At 34.8% G+C, this 7,411-nt stretch overlaps 1 long non-coding RNA gene across 1 annotated transcript; it reads left to right on the forward strand.

Annotated features, from left to right (window-relative positions):
• The first annotated feature begins 5,212 nt into the window (after positions 1–5,212).
• LOC140046793 (uncharacterized) lies at positions 5,213–5,998 on the forward strand. The gene is made up of 3 exons (XR_011844848.1): positions 5,213–5,305; positions 5,507–5,629; positions 5,892–5,998. It is a non-coding gene; the product is annotated as an uncharacterized lncRNA (long non-coding RNA).
• The last annotated feature ends 1,413 nt before the right edge of the window (positions 5,999–7,411 follow it).

Consider the following 7,411-nt stretch of genomic DNA (forward strand, 5'->3'; position numbering starts at 1 on the left):
GTCGTCGTCGTCAAAGCAAACTCTGATCAGTATTCTGAAACCATCTCCTGTCTTCTGCCATTCTACTTGCTTGCTCCATAGAGCCAAACACATCTGTTATAGTCTTTTCCCATTTGCATCTTGGTCATCCTCATCTTCTCTTCCCTGGAATATAAGCCTAAAATAATTTTGACTTCAAAAACTATCGTGGGATATATTATTAAACAAAATAAATGAAAATTGCTAGATGAACGCAGAGACTACGCTCTTGCTTGTATTATGTACAAATGTATGGTATTGCACCTCCCCGCCTGTGCAACGATATTGAAATGGTTTACGACCAACATGGATACTCTACGAGATATTCCCAATCTCTGAATGTTATACCACCTATGCCAAATTGCTTATTAATGAACGGATCGCTAAAGATTGCAGGAGCAAAAGCTTGGAATAAGATCCCTGTATAAATTCAAGATAGTTTGTCTGTAAGTTTTACAATTAATTATAAAAAGCATTTCTTAAAAAAATAATTGTATTTCCACACGTTTTATTATTAACGTTCTATATTCACTGATTGTTATATTAATTTTTTTTCTTGTGTTTTTTTTAAAGTTGTTTCATTGCAGGACCATATTGAAAAACAGAAATGTTGTGATATTTTCTTTTCTGAATTATGTTATCCTGCCTAAATATGTTTAAATAAATAAATAAATAAAATAAAAAACACTCTCTTCTCCATTCCATCTTGCCGCTTAATGTGTCCATATTAACAACGTTAAAACAAAGTCCTAGTTTGTTTGGTTTGTAAGTTGTTTGTTTGTTGATTCGATGTTCGTTTCTGCTAACTGAAATGTTCCGTGTATTTGTAACTAACATCTGTCATAATGTATGTTAATATTTCGATGATAGGTATATGAGAAGAAACCAAACGAAAAAGTGTACAGGAGAATACATGTGCAGCAATGTTTCAAATAGATACAAACAACACGTGGTTTGCAATATTTTGACCAATACCGTGCTAGGACAGACAAATTTAAACTATTTTTAGCGGTAATGGAGTGCGTGCGTGCGTATAAACTATAGTTTGTCTCGTATTAGAGATTGGAAGCATTGGCCTATCACTTGTTTGTTATATCCTATAAGTACAATCGGTAACACAAAAGTGAACACAACGTGTTTTCTAAAACCCATAGAGGAAGGAAAATACTTCTTTGAAAACAAACAAATTAGTTGGTTGAAGTTTCAAATAATTGGTTGCATAACAGTTGCTGCTGATGATAGATTGTCTGGTGTAACTGTTTTATTCTATTCATATTTTCTGTTCAAATTTTAGTTTACTGTGACAACAACCCCTGTCAAAATGGTGGACAGTGTAGGCACTCTGGTACATACTACGAGTGCGTTTGTTCGCAAGGCTTTATTGGATACAACTGTGAAAGTCTCTCCGTATCGGGATGCTCTACTAATCTATGTCAAAACGGCGGAATGTGTGTCGACCTGCAATCTGGAAGCTACAGTTGCACATGCACAACTTGTTTTACTGGTACTAATTGTGAAACAGGTAGGCTTATATATATATATATATATATATATATTACTAAAATTGCCAAAGTTAAGAAAGATACTAGACCCGCCTATAACTTAAAATCTAGAAGATTAACAAATCTTTCATTTACAACTTTTGGTTTTTATTAAACTTGAACCATAAAAATGGAAGTTGTTACCTGGTCAAATATGTCTGACCTGAACATTTATTTGACTCAATATATATTTTTCGTTAAAAAATATGCTAGATTAATAATTAAGTAGTTGAATAAAGTAGGCCTTATTTACTAAATAGTATTACAGCTTGCAAAATGTTTTTTCCTTCTGTTATGTACCGAGTAGCCATAGCGAGCTGCAACCTTAGCCCGTGCTCTAGTAATCCATGCCAAAACGGCGGGGCCTGCAGTGTCGACCAGCAATCTGGAAGCTACAGTTGCGTATGCACATCTTGTTATACTGGCACTAATTGTGAAACAGGTAGGCCTATGCTTCCTATATATCGTTTTGCATAAAATACAGTTTAAAGTTAAGTAAACTAAATATAATCTGCTAGGCTATGAATTGTAAAGAATGAGAATATGTGATAGTGAACAAAGTCGCCATTTTGTAAAGATTCGAACTGTGGTCTTTTGTCTGTTGCACGATATTATCTGGGATGATGGAGCTATCATTGAATATATTTTAGTAACAATTTGTGCTATTCGTTTTTATTTTTGGTTCACCTCAGATTACTAGTATGTGCCGGGATTAGATCAGTTATTGTTACTACTTTAAAATGATTAAAACACAATAATCAATGTAAACTTGTATTGATATCTTTTGGTTTTATTAAACTTTAACCTTGTGTTGTGTAACACATAAAAATGGAACATTGAATGAAGTTACCGAAAGGTACCTTGATCAAACTTAACACAAGATATTTTTCCGACTCTATAAAAACACGTATGCTAGATTATTATCCGAATTAGTACGGAAAAAATATAATTGCTGCCCATCGGAAAAACTGGGATAAGAGACAGACTAAATAGTATTGTATAATAATATAGCCTACAAATACAATGTGTTCTAAATACCTATTTTGTTTTGTACTGAATAGCCATACAGATATGTACCCCTAACCCGTGCCTAAATGGAGGTGTTTGCCTTAATAGCCAGACATGTACTTCGTTTTTCTGCAGCTGCCTAACTGGTTACAGTGGTTCCATTTGTGAAGTGGGTAAGTGTCAAAAGGAGTAGTCCTTTTAATGTGTATTGTCCACTCGTTCTGCTATCATTACGAAATGTTGAGTGGCTGCCCATAGAACGGCACCGAAACAGTATATAATAATTAATAATAATTATATAAATATTAAATTCATTCCTCTTTGAGGTTACATATTAAATTGTGCTTTTATTTACAATATACAAAAATGTCAAAAAATATGTAAAACGTCTTCACAATGTTATACTGTTACATGACCTATATTTAAAGAGTGAGAGACTTAACAATCATTGGGCCATATTAATAAAAGAAAAATTGAAACTCGCGAATGTTTTTACCAAAAATATTGCACATGTTACATTTTGTTTGAACTATAAGCATATAATAGTTTAAATAAATTAATGAAACACATCATTTAGTTACTGCACTATGTTGTTACAGCTCTATTTTCCGGATAATTACATTGTATTCATGTCATATATATTTGATGTTCTGCATACGTGTCTAGAAAATAATGTAAACATATTTTTAGGTGGTAACGACGCATGTAGAAATTCACCATGTCAGAATAGCGGAACCTGTATTCCTATGACCGACACAACTTACATGTGTTTGTGTGCGAACGGCTTCATTGGAGAGGATTGTTCATTAAGACGTAAGTTAACCAAAAATGTATCGACTATTTATTTATTTTCTTTTTTTATTTGCTTTTTTTTTATTTGTTAAATTTGAAAAATCTAACATTATCCAAAAGCACTTGGATCAATTACAATATCAAAATATATAATATGCACTGTACATGATACAAGTGCAATATACAAGTACAAGATACAAATTTTACAATTTTGAGATGTTTTGTACCATAGTAGATCATTAAATAATACAAAGTGATAAATATTTAAATGAATGCCGGTACAAGTTACTATCTTCTAAAGTTTTGATTAAATAAATTGCATGCCATATGCAGTGTTGAAAATCTGAAACGGTTTGTGCAAATCGTTTTCTGTGTCAGTCTAGCTCTTCCTGGGCAAGGGAGACCAGCAATGTAATGTTATACTACAATACAAAATGTTGCTCAGATTGAAATCCAACTGCGACAAAATGGCACTATTAAAGTATGTAACAAAAAAAATTTTCCTCGAAAGAAATATCGTGTCTTCACCTGTCTTGGTGCAAGAGAAGTATAATACGGTCCCTATCACTTTCCTTCCTCTATAAATATCCCCTTTAAAAATAAATTTTTTTTTAATTGCATTGAATTGTAAAAGTAAACCCTGCTCATTTGTTGATAAACATGTCAAATAACTAGACCTCCATTTAAATCTCCAGTCATAGACCCTTGCGAGAATCACCTTTGTCAAAATGGAGCTGACTGTGCACCGGTTCCGGGTTCGTGTACTGCATACATGTGTACCGACTGCCCAGCTTGCTTCTCTGGAGAATTCTGCCATGAAGGTAAGTACAGAAAACCTTGGGAAAGAGTGACATGGGTGTAGACCATTGTGGACAGTTTAAGATCGGTTTGAGTAGTAGGCCTAATAGTATCTATCCTGCTGGATTTAGAGGTCAACGTGTTTTCTAAACACAGAAGATTCTCGTCCTGTGTCGCAAAGATAAAAAATGGAAGACGCTGTTTATTTTTTTTTAAACATAAATTAACACATTTTTGTTTAAAACTAATCCATGTTATTGTACATTTACCGTAACAAAGAATGCGTTGCTCTTATTTGCTGAAGTATATTTAACTAATTAAATTACAGAATGTCATCACCCGTCCTATACAACTAATACAATAACTATTTATTTTTACTGGGTGATGACCTGTCACCTGTGTCCTTTTTTCATTTGTAGATTTTATATTTTTAAATTATGAATGTTCTTTTCTTTATTAAGCTGTGGACGCATGTAACAACCATCTTTGTCAGAATGGAGCCCAGTGCATGGCTGTTCCAGGCTCATGTACGCAATATTCTTGCGAATGTAGTGATTGCTTCACTGGTTCTTTATGTGAAACAGGTAAGAAAGAAAGAACTGTAAAGAAAGAAAGAATTCTAAAGAAAGAAAGAAGAAAGAACTGTAAAGAAAAAAAGAATTGTAAAGAAAGAAAGAAATGTACAGAAAGAAAGAACTGTAAAGAACGAAAGAACTGTAAAGAAAGAAAAAATTGTAAATAAAAAAAAGAATTACTGTAATGAAACAGACTGATTAAGAACTAGAGACTTGTGGCAAGTCTAAATGTTGACATTTGTTAAACCGATTCATTGGTTTTAAAGTTATCGGATTTTAATATGTGATGCTTAGTTGTTCGGTATTTGTATAATACTTATTTCGACAAGTTTTCAATCAAATGAATATAGGACTACATTTGATATTATTATGGCCTATAATTTAGTCCAAACAAAATGCGTGATGAAATAAAATATAAGCAAATTAAGATTTATTGATATTATATTTCAGAATTTAATGGTTGTGACAACAATATGTGTTCGAATGGTGGTATTTGTAATCTGGTCCCAGGCTCATGTACGTCATACACCTGTATTTGTCCATCATGCTACACTGGAAATGTCTGCCAAACAAGTAAGTTAACGACAAGTTACCAAACGTTTGTTTGCAAATTCTGTAGAAAATAAAAAAGGAAACTTTCAAACTAAAGTTCCATGAGCTATTGAAGAGTGCTAACACCGAGAATTGGCTATAGAGGCGACTGAATTATAACCACTATAATAATTATTATATAATATTATTTAGAAACTTATACATGGTTATTAATGTTTTAAGGTATAAATGCTTGCGACAATAACTTATGTCAGAATGGTGGCTTTTGTCTACCCGACGTAGGATCATGTACGTCTTACACATGTGTTTGTCCATCATGTTACAACGGTGACTTTTGTACTGATGGTAGGTGTTTTTTTTTTAAATATTATTATTTAGGCAAATTTTCAACGATAACCATAACGTATTCATTCACTATCCTTCTTAAAAGTAGCAATCCCGTCCCGACGATTTAAGACGACTCGCCGGGTCTGAGTTGGCCTTTACGCGCCTGACATTATTCCTATCCAGTTACAATCATACCGTAAACATTTTAATTACCCTTTATTTTTATATTATTAATGTAGTTTACCAATCACTAAATTTTAATTTTTTTCCATGGTTTTAGTTGTTGACGCTTGTTCAAACAATACTTGTCAGAACGGGGCAGCTTGTGCTGCTGCAGCGGGATCGTGTACGTCATACACGTGTCAGTGTACTGGCTGCTTTACAGGCATTTTCTGCGAAACTAGTAAGTGTCAGATAGTGGTAGATCCATGACTTTTGTGTAACAAAAACATGTGATAAACATAACCTAATGTTCTATCTTTAACATTTTAATTTCAAAATGTCGAATGTTGGGGCGGGACGTATCGGATCAATTAGTTTAATTGGTACATGTTCTTGACGAGAACATTATCAGCAGATTTGAAATGTTGGTTAACAATAATTTTGAAATTAAAATAAAAAATTACAATAACACACTTTCTGAGAGAGAATCATTAACAAAGTACTCCAGGATTTAAAAATACTAAGTTGGTGGGGTGGTTTTTTCAGGTGTAAATTCCTGTGTAGTAAGTCGTATCCGGATATTCACCCCCTGGACATTTACCCCCTGGAAAACTACCCCCCGGACAACCACCAACTGGACCACTACCCCCTTAGGACAACTACCCCTTTAGGACAACTACCCCCCGGACAAATACCCCGCGGACAACTACCCCCTTAGGACAACAACCCCCTTAGGACAACTACCCCCTGGACAACTACCCCCCGGACAATTACCCCCTAGGAACAATTACCCCCCGGACAATAACCGCCCGGACAATTACCCCCCCCCCCCCCCCCTCGGGTAATTACCCCGCGGACAACTACCTCTGACACAATACTCCCCGTAGGACAACTACTTCCTGGACAATACTCCGAGGGCAAATAATCTTTTAGGACAACTACCTCCGTAGGACAACTAACCCCTGGACAACTACCCCCCGGACAATTATCCCTAGGAACAATTACCCCCTGAAAATTACCCCCCGGAGAATTACCCCCCCCCCCCGGGTAATTACCCCGCGGACAACAACCTCTGACACAATACTCCCCGTAGGACAACTACCTCCTGGACCTGGACAATACTCCGAGGGCAAATAATCGTTTAGGACAACTACCTCCGTAGGACAACTAACCCCTGGACAACTACCACCCAGAAAACTATCCCTTTAGAACAACTACCCCCCGGACGGACAACTACCACCCAGACCATTCAACAACCTGACTCTGCAACAGTGTATAATAGGAATTAATAACTATATTTTAATTCGTTACTTTGACGAATTACTATTCATTATTGTAAACAAAAGTAAAAGATTGAACATAAATATAGCCTGGTATAAACTGAAGATTGTCACACATGATCATAGGATAGTCGAACGTATTATATAGTACTCCCTGTATTTACTGTAAAGACTGGGTTCGCTAATAATAATAATAATAATTTTTTTCGTCAGGACAATGCTTCGATAACCACTGGTCTTAAAAGAATTAATTTTTGTCTCAAATTTGTCATATATGTATTTTTGTACACTTTAAGAATAATATCACTTTTGATATTTGACCTCAATGTTCACTCACCGAATAAACGGCGATCTTTAA

The sequence above is a fragment of the Antedon mediterranea genome, chromosome 1 (genome assembly GCF_964355755.1).
Source record: "Antedon mediterranea chromosome 1, ecAntMedi1.1, whole genome shotgun sequence".
NCBI lineage: Eukaryota > Metazoa > Echinodermata > Crinoidea > Comatulida > Antedonidae > Antedon > Antedon mediterranea.